The sequence below is a fragment of the Anser cygnoides genome, chromosome 2 (genome assembly GCF_040182565.1).
Source record: "Anser cygnoides isolate HZ-2024a breed goose chromosome 2, Taihu_goose_T2T_genome, whole genome shotgun sequence".
Lineage (NCBI taxonomy): Eukaryota > Metazoa > Chordata > Aves > Anseriformes > Anatidae > Anser > Anser cygnoides.
Genome location: NC_089874.1, coordinates 126,933,088 through 126,946,267, shown reverse-complemented (window position 1 = coordinate 126,946,267; position 13,180 = coordinate 126,933,088). Strand labels below are relative to the sequence as shown.

Sequence of the window (13,180 nt, the reverse complement as noted above, 5' to 3'; positions counted from 1 at the left end):
AAGGGCGCGGAACAATGGAGCCCCGTTGAAGCAGGAGAGGAGCTCCGAGGTTACATGAAATTGTCTTTCATCCTGGGGATGTTCAGACAGTGGATGAGGGTGGGCAGGGGCTCTGTGCGGTCCCCCTGCGTGTGAGTGGTCGTGAGGTGGAGGTGCTAAAGCCCTGCCGCAGGCGGTGTTATCGTCCGAAGGTGGGAGCTGTTGGAGGTAGCGGTTGCACTCTGCGCATGCTGAGGACAGGGTGTCTGTTGCCCTTGTGCAAAAGGCGAAGCTGTGAGGGGTTGTTTGGGGTGTTGCGGAAGTGAGGAGGAGGTTACTGAGAAGACGGCCGATGGGCGTTGTTTTGTGAGCGCGTTGATCAGAGGTGAAGTGAGAGGAGGGCAGAAGCTTCAGGCGAGCGGTTGGAGGTGGTGGCGTTCTGGTTGTCTGTGTGTCTGCGGAGAGGGCAAGGAAAGGGTTTCTGTGTTTTTGTGTACGTGCCTTTAGTGAGGGAAGCGCCTGAGGTGTGCGTGGAGGTGTGTTGGTGCTGTAGGGAAGTGTGTATGGAGGAGGAGATGTAGCAGAGTGGTGCGGCTTATTTCTGGAAGCGGGAGAGGTGTGTGAGGGGCGTGTGAAGGGCGTGTTGCCGGGCAGGCATCTGTGATTCCTTCGATAGCTCAGCTGGTAGAGCGGAGGACTGTAGGCTCCCATGCACGGCCATCCTTAGGTCGCTGGTTCAACTCCGGCTCGAAGGAGCGCCCTTTTGGCTCTTGTCCAGGGGGCGGGCTGGGAGACTGCGAGCAGACGGCTGCTCAGGGGCCGGCCGTGGGCTGGGGAATTAGCTCAAGTGGTAGAGCGCTCGCTTAGCATGTGAGAGGCAGCGGGATCGATGCCCGCATTCTCCAATGCTTTTCCGTCCCCTTGCCTGGACATCAGGCCTGCGGCACTGGGGACGCGTGTCGTCCCTACTGTGGGGCTCTGGAGAACCTGGGCAGCGTCTGGGCTGCTGCGGACCACGACGGCATCCAGTCAGCATGCAGGCCAAGGGCAGCACGGGCTGTAGCAGGAGGGAAGTGATGCTCCTCCGCCATAGATGGGCACGCGATCGACGGCATCAAGAGAAGCACGTCCTTGTGTAGGCCTCTGTGTGCGAGAAAGACGTTGAGCAAGTGCTGCAGGCTGAGAAGAAGGCCACCACCGGGACGGCGTGACTTGGGAACACGTGCTCTGCGAGGACGGCTCAATGAAGGGGGCCTATCCTGAGCCAGGAGAGGAGAGGGCTTTGTGGGGAGCAAAGCAGCCCCCCTTCTCGGGATCGCATCTTGGCTCGTTATCGATGCAGTAGAGCTCGGCCTTTTTGTCTGGCCGTTGGCAGAAGGGCGCGGAACAATGGAGCCCCGTTGAAGCAGGAGAGGAGCCCCGAGGTTACATGAAATTGTCTTTCATCCTGGGGATGTTCAGACAGTGGATGAGGGTGGGCAGGGGCTCTGTGCGGTCCCCCTGCGTGTGAGTGGTCGTGAGGTGGAGGTGCTAAAGCCCTGCCGCAGGCGGTGTTATCGTCCGAAGGTGGGAGCTGTTGGAGGTAGCGGTTGCACTCTGCGCATGCTGAGGACAGGGTGTCTGTTGCCCTTGTGCAAAAGGCGAAGCTGTGAGGGGTTGTTTGGGGTGTTGCGGAAGTGAGGAGGAGGTTACTGAGAAGACGGCCGATGGGCGTTGTTTTGTGAGCGCGTTGATCAGAGGTGAAGTGAGAGGAGGGCAGAAGCTTCAGGCGAGCGGTTGGAGGTGGTGGCGTTCTGGTTGTCTGTGTGTCTGCGGAGAGGGCAAGGAAAGGGTTTCTGTGTTTTTGTGTACGTGCCTTTAGTGAGGGAAGCGCCTGAGGTGTGCGTGGAGGTGTGTTGGTGCTGTAGGGAAGTGTGTATGGAGGAGGAGATGTAGCAGAGTGGTGCGGCTTATTTCTGGAAGCGGGAGAGGTGTGTGAGGGGCGTGTGAAGGGCGTGTTGCCGGGCAGGCGTCTGTGATTCCTTCGATAGCTCAGCTGGTAGAGCGGAGGACTGTAGGCTCCCATGCACGGCCATCCTTAGGTCGCTGGTTCAACTCCGGCTCGAAGGAGCGCCCTTTTGGCTCTTGTCCAGGGGGCGGGCTGGGAGACTGCGAGCAGACGGCTGCTCAGGGGCCGGCCGTGGGCTGGGGAATTAGCTCAAGTGGTAGAGCGCTCGCTTAGCATGTGAGAGGCAGCGGGATCGATGCCCGCATTCTCCAATGCTTTTCCGTCCCCTTGCCTGGACATCAGGCCTGCGGCACTGGGGACGCGTGTCGTCCCTACTGTGGGGCTCTGGAGAACCTGGGCAGCGTCTGGGCTGCTGCGGACCACGACGGCATCCAGTCAGCATGCAGGCCAAGGGCAGCACGGGCTGTAGCAGGAGGGAAGTGATGCTCCTCCGCCATAGATGGGCACACGATCGACGGCATCAAGAGAAGCATGTCCTTGTGTAGGCCTCTGTGTGCGAGGAAGACGTTGAGCAAGTGCTGCAGGCTGAGAAGAAGGCCACCACCGGGACGGCGTGACTTGGGAACACGTGCTCTGCGAGGACGGCTCAATGAAGGGGGCCTATCCTGAGCCAGGAGAGGAGAGGGCTTTGTGGGGAGCAAAGCAGCCCCCCTTCTCGGGATCGCATCTTGGCTCGTTATCGATGCAGTAGAGCTCGGCCTTTTTGTCTGGCCGTTGGCAGAAGGGCGCGGAACAATGGAGCCCCGTTGAAGCAGGAGAGGAGCCCCGAGGTTACATGAAATTGTCTTTCATCCTGGGGATGTTCAGACAGTGGATGAGGGTGGGCAGGGGCTCTGTGCGGTCCCCCTGCGTGTGAGTGGTCGTGAGGTGGAGGTGCTAAAGCCCTGCCGCAGGCGGTGTTATCGTCCGAAGGTGGGAGCTGTTGGAGGTAGCGGTTGCACTCTGCGCATGCTGAGGACAGGGTGTCTGTTGCCCTTGTGCAAAAGGCGAAGCTGTGAGGGGTTGTTTGGGGTGTTGCGGAAGTGAGGAGGAGGTTACTGAGAAGACGGCCGATGGGCGTTGTTTTGTGAGCGCGTTGATCAGAGGTGAAGTGAGAGGAGGGCAGAAGCTTCAGGCGAGCGGTTGGAGGTGGTGGTGTTCTGGTTGTCTGTGTGTCTGCGGAGAGGGCAAGGAAAGGGTTTCTGTGTTTTTGTGTACGTGCCTTTAGTGAGGGAAGCGCCTGAGGTGTGCGTGGAGGTGTGTTGGTGCTGTAGGGAAGTGTGTATGGAGGAGGAGTTGTAGCAGAGTGGTGCGGCTTATTTCTGGAAGCGGGAGAGGTGTGTGAGGGGCGTGTGAAGGGCGTGTTGCCGGGCAGGCGTCTGTGATTCCTTCGATAGCTCAGCTGGTAGAGCGGAGGACTGTAGGCTCCCATGCACGGCCATCCTTAGGTCGCTGGTTCAACTCCGGCTCGAAGGAGCGCCCTTTTGGCTCTTGTCCAGGGGGCGGGCTGGGAGACTGCGAGCAGACGGCTGCTCAGGGGCCGGCCGTGGGCTGGGGAATTAGCTCAAGTGGTAGAGCGCTCGCTTAGCATGTGAGAGGCAGCGGGATCGATGCCCGCATTCTCCAATGCTTTTCCGTCCCCTTGCCTGGACATCAGGCCTGCGGCACTGGGGACGCGTGTCGTCCCTACTGTGGGGCTCTGGAGAACCTGGGCAGCGTCTGGGCTGCTGCGGACCACGATGGCATCCAGTCAGCATGCAGGCCAAGGGCAGCACGGGCTGTAGCAGGAGGGAAGTGATGCTCCTCCGCCATAGATGGGCACGCGATCGACGGCATCAAGAGAAGCACGTCCTTGTGTAGGCCTCTGTGTGCGAGGAAGACGTTGAGCAAGTGCTGCAGGCTGAGAAGAAGGCCACCACCGGGACGGCGTGACTTGGGAACACGTGCTCTGCGAGGACGGCTCAATGAAGGGGGCCTATCCTGAGCCAGGAGAGGAGAGGGCTTTGTGGGGAGCAAAGCAGCCCCCCTTCTCGGGATCGCATCTTGGCTCGTTATCGATGCAGTAGAGCTCGGCCTTTTTGTCTGGCCGTTGGCAGAAGGGCGCGGAACAATGGAGCCCCGTTGAAGCAGGAGAGGAGCCCCGAGGTTACATGAAATTGTCTTTCATCCTGGGGATGTTCAGACAGTGGATGAGGGTGGGCAGGGGCTCTGTGCGGTCCCCCTGCGTGTGAGTGGTCGTGAGGTGGAGGTGCTAAAGCCCTGCCGCAGGCGGTGTTATCGTCCGAAGGTGGGAGCTGTTGGAGGTAGCGGTTGCACTCTGCGCATGCTGAGGACAGGGTGTCTGTTGCCCTTGTGCAAAAGGCGAAGCTGTGAGGGGTTGTTTGGGGTGTTGCGGAAGTGAGGAGGAGGTTACTGAGAAGACGGCCGATGGGCGTTGTTTTGTGAGCGCGTTGATCAGAGGTGAAGTGAGAGGAGGGCAGAAGCTTCAGGCGAGCGGTTGGAGGTGGTGGCGTTCTGGTTGTCTGTGTGTCTGCGGAGAGGGCAAGGAAAGGGTTTCTGTGTTTTTGTGTACGTGCCTTTAGTGAGGGAAGCGCCTGAGGTGTGCGTGGAGGTGTGTTGGTGCTGTAGGGAAGTGTGTATGGAGGAGGAGTTGTAGCAGAGTGGTGCGGCTTATTTCTGGAAGCGGGAGAGGTGTGTGAGGGGCGTGTGAAGGGCGTGTTGCCGGGCAGGCGTCTGTGATTCCTTCGATAGCTCAGCTGGTAGAGCGGAGGACTGTAGGCTCCCATGCACGGCCATCCTTAGGTCGCTGGTTCAACTCCGGCTCGAAGGAGCGCCCTTTTGGCTCTTGTCCAGGGGGCGGGCTGGGAGACTGCGAGCAGACGGCTGCTCAGGGGCCGGCCGTGGGCTGGGGAATTAGCTCAAGTGGTAGAGCGCTCGCTTAGCATGTGAGAGGCAGCGGGATCGATGCCCGCATTCTCCAATGCTTTTCCGTCCCCTTGCCTGGACATCAGGCCTGCGGCACTGGGGACGCGTGTCGTCCCTACTGTGGGGCTCTGGAGAACCTGGGCAGCGTCTGGGCTGCTGCGGACCACGACGGCATCCAGTCAGCATGCAGGCCAAGGGCAGCACGGGCTGTAGCAGGAGGGAAGTGATGCTCCTCCGCCATAGATGGGCACGCGATCGACGGCATCAAGAGAAGCACGTCCTTGTGTAGGCCTCTGTGTGCGAGGAAGACGTTGAGCAAGTGCTGCAGGCTGAGAAGAAGGCCACCACCGGGACGGCGTGACTTGGGAACACGTGCTCTGCGAGGACGGCTCAATGAAGGGGGCCTATCCTGAGCCAGGAGAGGAGAGGGCTTTGTGGGGAGCAAAGCAGCCCCCCTTCTCGGGATCGCATCTTGGCTCGTTATCGATGCAGTAGAGCTCGGCCTTTTTGTCTGGCCGTTGGCAGAAGGGCGCGGAACAATGGAGCCCCGTTGAAGCAGGAGAGGAGCCCCGAGGTTACATGAAATTGTCTTTCATCCTGGGGATGTTCAGACAGTGGATGAGGGTGGGCAGGGGCTCTGTGCGGTCCCCCTGCGTGTGAGTGGTCGTGAGGTGGAGGTGCTAAAGCCCTGCCGCAGGCGGTGTTATCGTCCGAAGGTGGGAGCTGTTGGAGGTAGCGGTTGCACTCTGCGCATGCTGAGGACAGGGTGTCTGTTGCCCTTGTGCAAAAGGCGAAGCTGTGAGGGGTTGTTTGGGGTGTTGCGGAAGTGAGGAGGAGGTTACTGAGAAGACGGCCGATGGGCGTTGTTTTGTGAGCGCGTTGATCAGAGGTGAAGTGAGAGGAGGGCAGAAGCTTCAGGCGAGCGGTTGGAGGTGGTGGCGTTCTGGTTGTCTGTGTGTCTGCGGAGAGGGCAAGGAAAGGGTTTCTGTGTTTTTGTGTACGTGCCTTTAGTGAGGGAAGCGCCTGAGGTGTGCGTGGAGGTGTGTTGGTGCTGTAGGGAAGTGTGTATGGAGGAGGAGATGTAGCAGAGTGGTGCAGCTTATTTCTGGAAGCGGGAGAGGTGTGTGAGGGGCGTGTGAAGGGCGTGTTGCCGGGCAGGCATCTGTGATTCCTTCGATAGCTCAGCTGGTAGAGCGGAGGACTGTAGGCTCCCATGCACGGCCATCCTTAGGTCGCTGGTTCAACTCCGGCTCGAAGGAGCGCCCTTTTGGCTCTTGTCCAGGGGGCGGGCTGGGAGACTGCGAGCAGACGGCTGCTCAGGGGCCGGCCGTGGGCTGGGGAATTAGCTCAAGTGGTAGAGCGCTCGCTTAGCATGTGAGAGGCAGCGGGATCGATGCCCGCATTCTCCAATGCTTTTCCGTCCCCTTGCCTGGACATCAGGCCTGCGGCACTGGGGACGCGTGTCGTCCCTACTGTGGGGCTCTGGAGAACCTGGGCAGCGTCTGGGCTGCTGCGGACCACGACGGCATCCAGTCAGCATGCAGGCCAAGGGCAGCACGGGCTGTAGCAGGAGGGAAGTGATGCTCCTCCGCCATAGATGGGCACGCGATCGACGGCATCAAGAGAAGCACGTCCTTGTGTAGGCCTCTGTGTGCGAGGAAGACGTTGAGCAAGTGCTGCAGGCTGAGAAGAAGGCCACCACCGGGACGGCGTGACTTGGGAACACGTGCTCTGCGAGGACGGCTCAATGAAGGGGGCCTATCCTGAGCCAGGAGAGGAGAGGGCTTTGTGGGGAGCAAAGCAGCCCCCCTTCTCGGGATCGCATCTTGGCTCGTTATCGATGCAGTAGAGCTCGGCCTTTTTGTCTGGCCGTTGGCAGAAGGGCGCGGAACAATGGAGCCCCGTTGAAGCAGGAGAGGAGCCCCGAGGTTACATGAAATTGTCTTTCATCCTGGGGATGTTCAGACAGTGGATGAGGGTGGGCAGGGGCTCTGTGCGGTCCCCCTGCGTGTGAGTGGTCGTGAGGTGGAGGTGCTAAAGCCCTGCCGCAGGCGGTGTTATCGTCCGAAGGTGGGAGCTGTTGGAGGTAGCGGTTGCACTCTGCGCATGCTGAGGACAGGGTGTCTGTTGCCCTTGTGCAAAAGGCGAAGCTGTGAGGGGTTGTTTGGGGTGTTGCGGAAGTGAGGAGGAGGTTACTGAGAAGACGGCCGATGGGCGTTGTTTTGTGAGCGCGTTGATCAGAGGTGAAGTGAGAGGAGGGCAGAAGCTTCAGGCGAGCGGTTTGAGGTGGTGGCGTTCTGGTTGTCTGTGTGTCTGCGGAGAGGGCAAGGAAAGGGTTTCTGTGTTTTTGTGTACGTGCCTTTAGTGAGGGAAGCGCCTGAGGTGTGCGTGGAGGTGTGTTGGTGCTGTAGGGAAGTGTGTATGGAGGAGGAGATGTAGCAGAGTGGTGCGGCTTATTTCTGGAAGCGGGAGAGGTGTGTGAGGGGCGTGTGAAGGGCGTGTTGCCGGGCAGGCGTCTGTGATTCCTTCGATAGCTCAGCTGGTAGAGCGGAGGACTGTAGGCTCCCATGCACGGCCATCCTTAGGTCGCTGGTTCAACTCCGGCTCGAAGGAGCGCCCTTTTGGCTCTTGTCCAGGGGGCGGGCTGGGAGACTGCGAGCAGACGGCTGCTCAGGGGCCGGCCGTGGGCTGGGGAATTAGCTCAAGTGGTAGAGCGCTCGCTTAGCATGTGAGAGGCAGCGGGATCGATGCCCGCATTCTCCAATGCTTTTCCGTCCCCTTGCCTGGACATCAGGCCTGCGGCACTGGGGACGCGTGTCGTCCCTACTGTGGGGCTCTGGAGAACCTGGGCAGCGTCTGGGCTGCTGCGGACCACGACGGCATCCAGTCAGCATGCAGGCCAAGGGCAGCACGGGCTGTAGCAGGAGGGAAGTGATGCTCCTCCGCCATAGATGGGCACGCAATCGACGGCATCAAGAGAAGCACGTCCTTGTGTAGGCCTCTGTGTGCGAGGAAGACGTTGAGCAAGTGCTGCAGGCTGAGAAGAAGGCCACCACCGGGACGGCGTGACTTGGGAACACGTGCTCTGCGAGGACGGCTCAATGAAGGGGGCCTATCCTGAGCCAGGAGAGGAGAGGGCTTTGTGGGGAGCAAAGCAGCCCCCCTTCTCGGGATCGCATCTTGGCTCGTTATCGATGCAGTAGAGCTCGGCCTTTTTGTCTGGCCGTTGGCAGAAGGCTGCGGAACAATGGAGCCCCGTTGAAGCAGGAGAGGAGCTCCGAGGTTACATGAAATTGTCTTTCATCCTGGGGATGTTCAGACAGTGGATGAGGGTGGGCAGGGGCTCTGTGCGGTCCCCCTGCGTGTGAGTGGTCGTGAGGTGGAGGTGCTAAAGCCCTGCCGCAGGCGGTGTTATCGTCCGAAGGTGGGAGCTGTTGGAGGTAGCGGTTGCACTCTGCGCATGCTGAGGACAGGGTGTCTGTTGCCCTTGTGCAAAAGGCGAAGCTGTGAGGGGTTGTTTGGGGTGTTGCGGAAGTGAGGAGGAGGTTACTGAGAAGACGGCCGATGGGCGTTGTTTTGTGAGCGCGTTGATCAGAGGTGAAGTGAGAGGAGGGCAGAAGCTTCAGGCGAGCGGTTGGAGGTGGTGGCGTTCTGGTTGTCTGTGTGTCTGCGGAGAGGGCAAGGAAAGGGTTTCTGTGTTTTTGTGTACGTGCCTTTAGTGAGGGAAGCGCCTGAGGTGTGCGTGGAGGTGTGTTGGTGCTGTAGGGAAGTGTGTATGGAGGAGGAGATGTAGCAGAGTGGTGCGGCTTATTTCTGGAAGCGGGAGAGGTGTGTGAGGGGCGTGTGAAGGGCGTGTTGCCGGGCAGGCGTCTGTGATTCCTTCGATAGCTCAGCTGGTAGAGCGGAGGACTGTAGGCTCCCATGCACGGCCATCCTTAGGTCGCTGGTTCAACTCCGGCTCGAAGGAGCGCCCTTTTGGCTCTTGTCCAGGGGGTGGGCTGGGAGACTGCGAGCAGACGGCTGCTCAGGGGCCGGCCGTGGGCTGGGGAATTAGCTCAAGTGGTAGAGCGCTCGCTTAGCATGTGAGAGGCAGCGGGATCGATGCCCGCATTCTCCAATGCTTTTCCGTCCCCTTGCCTGGACATCAGGCCTGCGGCACTGGGGACGCGTGTCGTCCCTACTGTGGGGCTCTGGAGAACCTGGGCAGCGTCTGGGCTGCTGCGGACCACGACGGCATCCAGTCAGCATGCAGGCCAAGGGCAGCACGGGCTGTAGCAGGAGGGAAGTGATGCTCCTCCGCCATAGATGGGCACGCGATCGACGGCATCAAGAGAAGCATGTCCTTGTGTAGGCCTCTGTGTGCGAGGAAGACGTTGAGCAAGTGCTGCAGGCTGAGAAGAAGGCCACCACCGGGACGGCGTGACTTGGGAACACGTGCTCTGCGAGGACGGCTCAATGAAGGGGGCCTATCCTGAGCCAGGAGAGGAGAGGGCTTTGTGGGGAGCAAAGCAGCCCCCCTTCTCGGGATCGCATCTTGGCTCGTTATCGATGCAGTAGAGCTCGGCCTTTTTGTCTGGCCGTTGGCAGAAGGGCGCGGAACAATGGAGCCCCGTTGAAGCAGGAGAGGAGCCCCGAGGTTACATGAAATTGTCTTTCATCCTGGGGATGTTCAGACAGTGGATGAGGGTGGGCAGGGGCTCTGTGCGGTCCCCCTGCGTGTGAGTGGTCGTGAGGTGGAGGTGCTAAAGCCCTGCCGCAGGCGGTGTTATCGTCCGAAGGTGGGAGCTGTTGGAGGTAGCGGTTGCACTCTGCGCATGCTGAGGACAGGGTGTCTGTTGCCCTTGTGCAAAAGGCGAAGCTGTGAGGGGTTGTTTGGGGTGTTGCGGAAGTGAGGAGGAGGTTACTGAGAAGACGGCCGATGGGCGTTGTTTTGTGAGCGCGTTGATCAGAGGTGAAGTGAGAGGAGGGCAGAAGCTTCAGGCGAGCGGTTGGAGGTGGTGGCGTTCTGGTTGTCTGTGTGTCTGCGGAGAGGGCAAGGAAAGGGTTTCTGTGTTTTTGTGTACGTGCCTTTAGTGAGGGAAGCGCCTGAGGTGTGCGTGGAGGTGTGTTGGTGCTGTAGGGAAGTGTGTATGGAGGAGGAGTTGTAGCAGAGTGGTGCGGCTTATTTCTGGAAGCGGGAGAGGTGTGTGAGGGGCGTGTGAAGGGCGTGTTGCCGGGCAGGCGTCTGTGATTCCTTCGATAGCTCAGCTGGTAGAGCGGAGGACTGTAGGCTCCCATGCACGGCCATCCTTAGGTCGCTGGTTCAACTCCGGCTCGAAGGAGCGCCCTTTTGGCTCTTGTCCAGGGGGCGGGCTGGGAGACTGCGAGCAGACGGCTGCTCAGGGGCCGGCCGTGGGCTGGGGAATTAGCTCAAGTGGTAGAGCGCTCGCTTAGCATGTGAGAGGCAGCGGGATCGATGCCCGCATTCTCCAATGCTTTTCCGTCCCCTTGCCTGGACATCAGGCCTGCGGCACTGGGGACGCGTGTCGTCCCTACTGTGGGGCTCTGGAGAACCTGGGCAGCGTCTGGGCTGCTGCGGACCACGACGGCATCCAGTCAGCATGCAGGCCAAGGGCAGCACGGGCTGTAGCAGGAGGGAAGTGATGCTCCTCCGCCATAGATGGGCACGCGATCGACGGCATCAAGAGAAGCACGTCCTTGTGTAGGCCTCTGTGTGCGAGGAAGACGTTGAGCAAGTGCTGCAGGCTGAGAAGAAGGCCACCACCGGGACGGCGTGACTTGGGAACACGTGCTCTGCGAGGACGGCTCAATGAAGGGGGCCTATCCTGAGCCAGGAGAGGAGAGGGCTTTGTGGGGAGCAAAGCAGCCCCCCTTCTCGGGATCGCATCTTGGCTCGTTATCGATGCAGTAGAGCTCGGCCTTTTTGTCTGGCCGTTGGCAGAAGGGCGCGGAACAATGGAGCCCCGTTGAAGCAGGAGAGGAGCCCCGAGGTTACATGAAATTGTCTTTCATCCTGGGGATGTTCAGACAGTGGATGAGGGTGGGCAGGGGCTCTGTGCGGTCCCCCTGCGTGTGAGTGGTCGTGAGGTGGAGGTGCTAAAGCCCTGCCGCAGGCGGTGTTATCGTCCGAAGGTGGGAGCTGTTGGAGGTAGCGGCTGCACTCTGCGCATGCTGAGGACAGGGTGTCTGTTGCCCTTGTGCAAAAGGCGAAGCTGTGAGGGGTTGTTTGGGGTGTTGCGGAAGTGAGGAGGAGGTTACTGAGAAGACGGCCGATGGGCGTTGTTTTGTGAGCGCGTTGATCAGAGGTGAAGTGAGAGGAGGGCAGAAGCTTCAGGCGAGCGGTTGGAGGTGGTGGCGTTCTGGTTGTCTGTGTGTCTGCGGAGAGGGCAAGTAAAGGGTTTCTGTGTTTTTGTGTACGTGCCTTTAGTGAGGGAAGCGCCTGAGGTGTGCGTGGAGGTGTGTTGGTGCTGTAGGGAAGTGTGTATGGAGGAGGAGATGTAGCAGAGTGGTGCGGCTTATTTCTGGAAGCGGGAGAGGTGTGTGAGGGGCGTGTGAAGGGCGTGTTGCCGGGCAGGCATCTGTGATTCCTTCGATAGCTCAGCTGGTAGAGCGGAGGACTGTAGGCTCCCATGCACGGCCATCCTTAGGTCGCTGGTTCAACTCCGGCTCGAAGGAGCGCCCTTTTGGCTCTTGTCCAGGGGGCGGGCTGGGAGACTGCGAGCAGACGGCTGCTCAGGGGCCGGCCGTGGGCTGGGGAATTAGCTCAAGTGGTAGAGCGCTCGCTTAGCATGTGAGAGGCAGCGGGATCGATGCCCGCATTCTCCAATGCTTTTCCGTCCCCTTGCCTGGACATCAGGCCTGCGGCACTGGGGACGCGTGTCGTCCCTACTGTGGGGCTCTGGAGAACCTGGGCAGTGTCTGGGCTGCTGCGGACCACGACGGCATCCAGTCAGCATGCAGGCCAAGGGCAGCACGGGCTGTAGCAGGAGGGAAGTGATGCTCCTCCGCCATAGATGGGCACACGATCGACGGCATCAAGAGAAGCATGTCCTTGTGTAGGCCTCTGTGTGCGAGGAAGACGTTGAGCAAGTGCTGCAGGCTGAGAAGAAGGCCACCACCGGGACGGCGTGACTTGGGAACACGTGCTCTGCGAGGACGGCTCAATGAAGGGGGCCTATCCTGAGCCAGGAGAGGAGAGGGCTTTGTGGGGAGCAAAGCAGCCCCCCTTCTCGGGATCGCATCTTGGCTCGTTATCGATGCAGTAGAGCTCGGCCTTTTTGTCTGGCCGTTGGCAGAAGGGCGCGGAACAATGGAGCCCCGTTGAAGCAGGAGAGGAGCCCCGAGGTTACATGAAATTGTCTTTCATCCTGGGGATGTTCAGACAGTGGATGAGGGTGGGCAGGGGCTCTGTGCGGTCCCCCTGCGTGTGAGTGGTCGTGAGGTGGAGGTGCTAAAGCCCTGCCGCAGGCGGTGTTATCGTCCGAAGGTGGGAGCTGTTGGAGGTAGCGGCTGCACTCTGCGCATGCTGAGGACAGGGTGTCTGTTGCCCTTGTGCAAAAGGCGAAGCTGTGAGGGGTTGTTTGGGGTGTTGCGGAAGTGAGGAGGAGGTTACTGAGAAGACGGCCGATGGGCGTTGTTTTGTGAGCGCGTTGATCAGAGGTGAAGTGAGAGGAGGGCAGAAGCTTCAGGCGAGCGGTTTGAGGTGGTGGCGTTCTGGTTGTCTGTGTGTCTGCGGAGAGGGCAAGGAAAGGGTTTCTGTGTTTTTGTGTACGTGCCTTTAGTGAGGGAAGCGCCTGAGGTGTGCGTGGAGGTGTGTTGGTGCTGTAGGGAAGTGTGTATGGAGGAGGAGATGTAGCAGAGTGGTGCGGCTTATTTCTGGAAGCGGGAGAGGTGTGTGAGGGGCGTGTGAAGGGCGTGTTGCCGGGCAGGCATCTGTGATTCCTTCGATAGCTCAGCTGGTAGAGCGGAGGACTGTAGGCTCCCATGCACGGCCATCCTTAGGTCGCTGGTTCAACTCCGGCTCGAAGGAGCGCCCTTTTGGCTCTTGTCCAGGGGGCGGGCTGGGAGACTGCGAGCAGACGGCTGCTCAGGGGCCGGCCGTGGGCTGGGGAATTAGCTCAAGTGGTAGAGCGCTCGCTTAGCATGTGAGAGGCAGCGGGATCGATGCCCGCATTCTCCAATGCTTTTCCGTCCCCTTGCCTGGACATCAGGCCTGCGGCACTGGGGACGCGTGTCGTCCCTACTGTGGGGCTCTGGAGAACCTGGGCAGCGTCTGGGCTGCTGCGGACC

General features: G+C 60.2%; 20 non-coding genes across 20 annotated transcripts; all 20 read left to right on the top strand.

Annotated features, from left to right (window-relative positions):
* The first annotated feature begins 645 nt into the window (after nt 1-645).
* TRNAY-GUA (transfer RNA tyrosine (anticodon GUA)) lies at nt 646-734 on the top strand. The gene is given in 2 exon segments: nt 646-682; nt 699-734. It is a non-coding gene; the product is annotated as a tRNA-Tyr (tRNA).
* A 77-nt stretch (nt 735-811) lies between these two features.
* TRNAA-AGC (transfer RNA alanine (anticodon AGC)) lies at nt 812-884 on the top strand. Its single transcript has one exon. It is a non-coding gene; the product is annotated as a tRNA-Ala (tRNA).
* A 1,115-nt stretch (nt 885-1,999) lies between these two features.
* Nucleotides 2,000-2,088, top strand: TRNAY-GUA (transfer RNA tyrosine (anticodon GUA)). The gene is given in 2 exon segments: nt 2,000-2,036; nt 2,053-2,088. It is a non-coding gene; the product is annotated as a tRNA-Tyr (tRNA).
* Nucleotides 2,089-2,165: 77 nt separating this feature from the next.
* Nucleotides 2,166-2,238, top strand: TRNAA-AGC (transfer RNA alanine (anticodon AGC)). Its single transcript has one exon. It is a non-coding gene; the product is annotated as a tRNA-Ala (tRNA).
* Nucleotides 2,239-3,353: 1,115 nt separating this feature from the next.
* TRNAY-GUA (transfer RNA tyrosine (anticodon GUA)) lies at nt 3,354-3,442 on the top strand. The gene is given in 2 exon segments: nt 3,354-3,390; nt 3,407-3,442. It is a non-coding gene; the product is annotated as a tRNA-Tyr (tRNA).
* A 77-nt stretch (nt 3,443-3,519) lies between these two features.
* TRNAA-AGC (transfer RNA alanine (anticodon AGC)) lies at nt 3,520-3,592 on the top strand. Its single transcript has one exon. It is a non-coding gene; the product is annotated as a tRNA-Ala (tRNA).
* Nucleotides 3,593-4,707: 1,115 nt separating this feature from the next.
* On the top strand, nt 4,708-4,796 carry TRNAY-GUA (transfer RNA tyrosine (anticodon GUA)). Its single transcript is given in 2 exon segments — nt 4,708-4,744; nt 4,761-4,796. It is a non-coding gene; the product is annotated as a tRNA-Tyr (tRNA).
* A 77-nt stretch (nt 4,797-4,873) lies between these two features.
* On the top strand, nt 4,874-4,946 carry TRNAA-AGC (transfer RNA alanine (anticodon AGC)). The gene has a single exon. It is a non-coding gene; the product is annotated as a tRNA-Ala (tRNA).
* A 1,115-nt stretch (nt 4,947-6,061) lies between these two features.
* Nucleotides 6,062-6,150, top strand: TRNAY-GUA (transfer RNA tyrosine (anticodon GUA)). Its single transcript is given in 2 exon segments — nt 6,062-6,098; nt 6,115-6,150. It is a non-coding gene; the product is annotated as a tRNA-Tyr (tRNA).
* A 77-nt stretch (nt 6,151-6,227) lies between these two features.
* Nucleotides 6,228-6,300, top strand: TRNAA-AGC (transfer RNA alanine (anticodon AGC)). The gene has a single exon. It is a non-coding gene; the product is annotated as a tRNA-Ala (tRNA).
* Nucleotides 6,301-7,415: 1,115 nt separating this feature from the next.
* Nucleotides 7,416-7,504, top strand: TRNAY-GUA (transfer RNA tyrosine (anticodon GUA)). The gene is given in 2 exon segments: nt 7,416-7,452; nt 7,469-7,504. It is a non-coding gene; the product is annotated as a tRNA-Tyr (tRNA).
* Nucleotides 7,505-7,581: 77 nt separating this feature from the next.
* Nucleotides 7,582-7,654, top strand: TRNAA-AGC (transfer RNA alanine (anticodon AGC)). The gene has a single exon. It is a non-coding gene; the product is annotated as a tRNA-Ala (tRNA).
* Nucleotides 7,655-8,769: 1,115 nt separating this feature from the next.
* TRNAY-GUA (transfer RNA tyrosine (anticodon GUA)) lies at nt 8,770-8,858 on the top strand. The gene is given in 2 exon segments: nt 8,770-8,806; nt 8,823-8,858. It is a non-coding gene; the product is annotated as a tRNA-Tyr (tRNA).
* Nucleotides 8,859-8,935: 77 nt separating this feature from the next.
* On the top strand, nt 8,936-9,008 carry TRNAA-AGC (transfer RNA alanine (anticodon AGC)). The gene has a single exon. It is a non-coding gene; the product is annotated as a tRNA-Ala (tRNA).
* Nucleotides 9,009-10,123: 1,115 nt separating this feature from the next.
* TRNAY-GUA (transfer RNA tyrosine (anticodon GUA)) lies at nt 10,124-10,212 on the top strand. The gene is given in 2 exon segments: nt 10,124-10,160; nt 10,177-10,212. It is a non-coding gene; the product is annotated as a tRNA-Tyr (tRNA).
* Nucleotides 10,213-10,289: 77 nt separating this feature from the next.
* Nucleotides 10,290-10,362, top strand: TRNAA-AGC (transfer RNA alanine (anticodon AGC)). Its single transcript has one exon. It is a non-coding gene; the product is annotated as a tRNA-Ala (tRNA).
* A 1,115-nt stretch (nt 10,363-11,477) lies between these two features.
* TRNAY-GUA (transfer RNA tyrosine (anticodon GUA)) lies at nt 11,478-11,566 on the top strand. The gene is given in 2 exon segments: nt 11,478-11,514; nt 11,531-11,566. It is a non-coding gene; the product is annotated as a tRNA-Tyr (tRNA).
* Nucleotides 11,567-11,643: 77 nt separating this feature from the next.
* TRNAA-AGC (transfer RNA alanine (anticodon AGC)) lies at nt 11,644-11,716 on the top strand. The gene has a single exon. It is a non-coding gene; the product is annotated as a tRNA-Ala (tRNA).
* Nucleotides 11,717-12,831: 1,115 nt separating this feature from the next.
* Nucleotides 12,832-12,920, top strand: TRNAY-GUA (transfer RNA tyrosine (anticodon GUA)). Its single transcript is given in 2 exon segments — nt 12,832-12,868; nt 12,885-12,920. It is a non-coding gene; the product is annotated as a tRNA-Tyr (tRNA).
* Nucleotides 12,921-12,997: 77 nt separating this feature from the next.
* On the top strand, nt 12,998-13,070 carry TRNAA-AGC (transfer RNA alanine (anticodon AGC)). Its single transcript has one exon. It is a non-coding gene; the product is annotated as a tRNA-Ala (tRNA).
* Nucleotides 13,071-13,180: the final 110 nt, after the last annotated feature.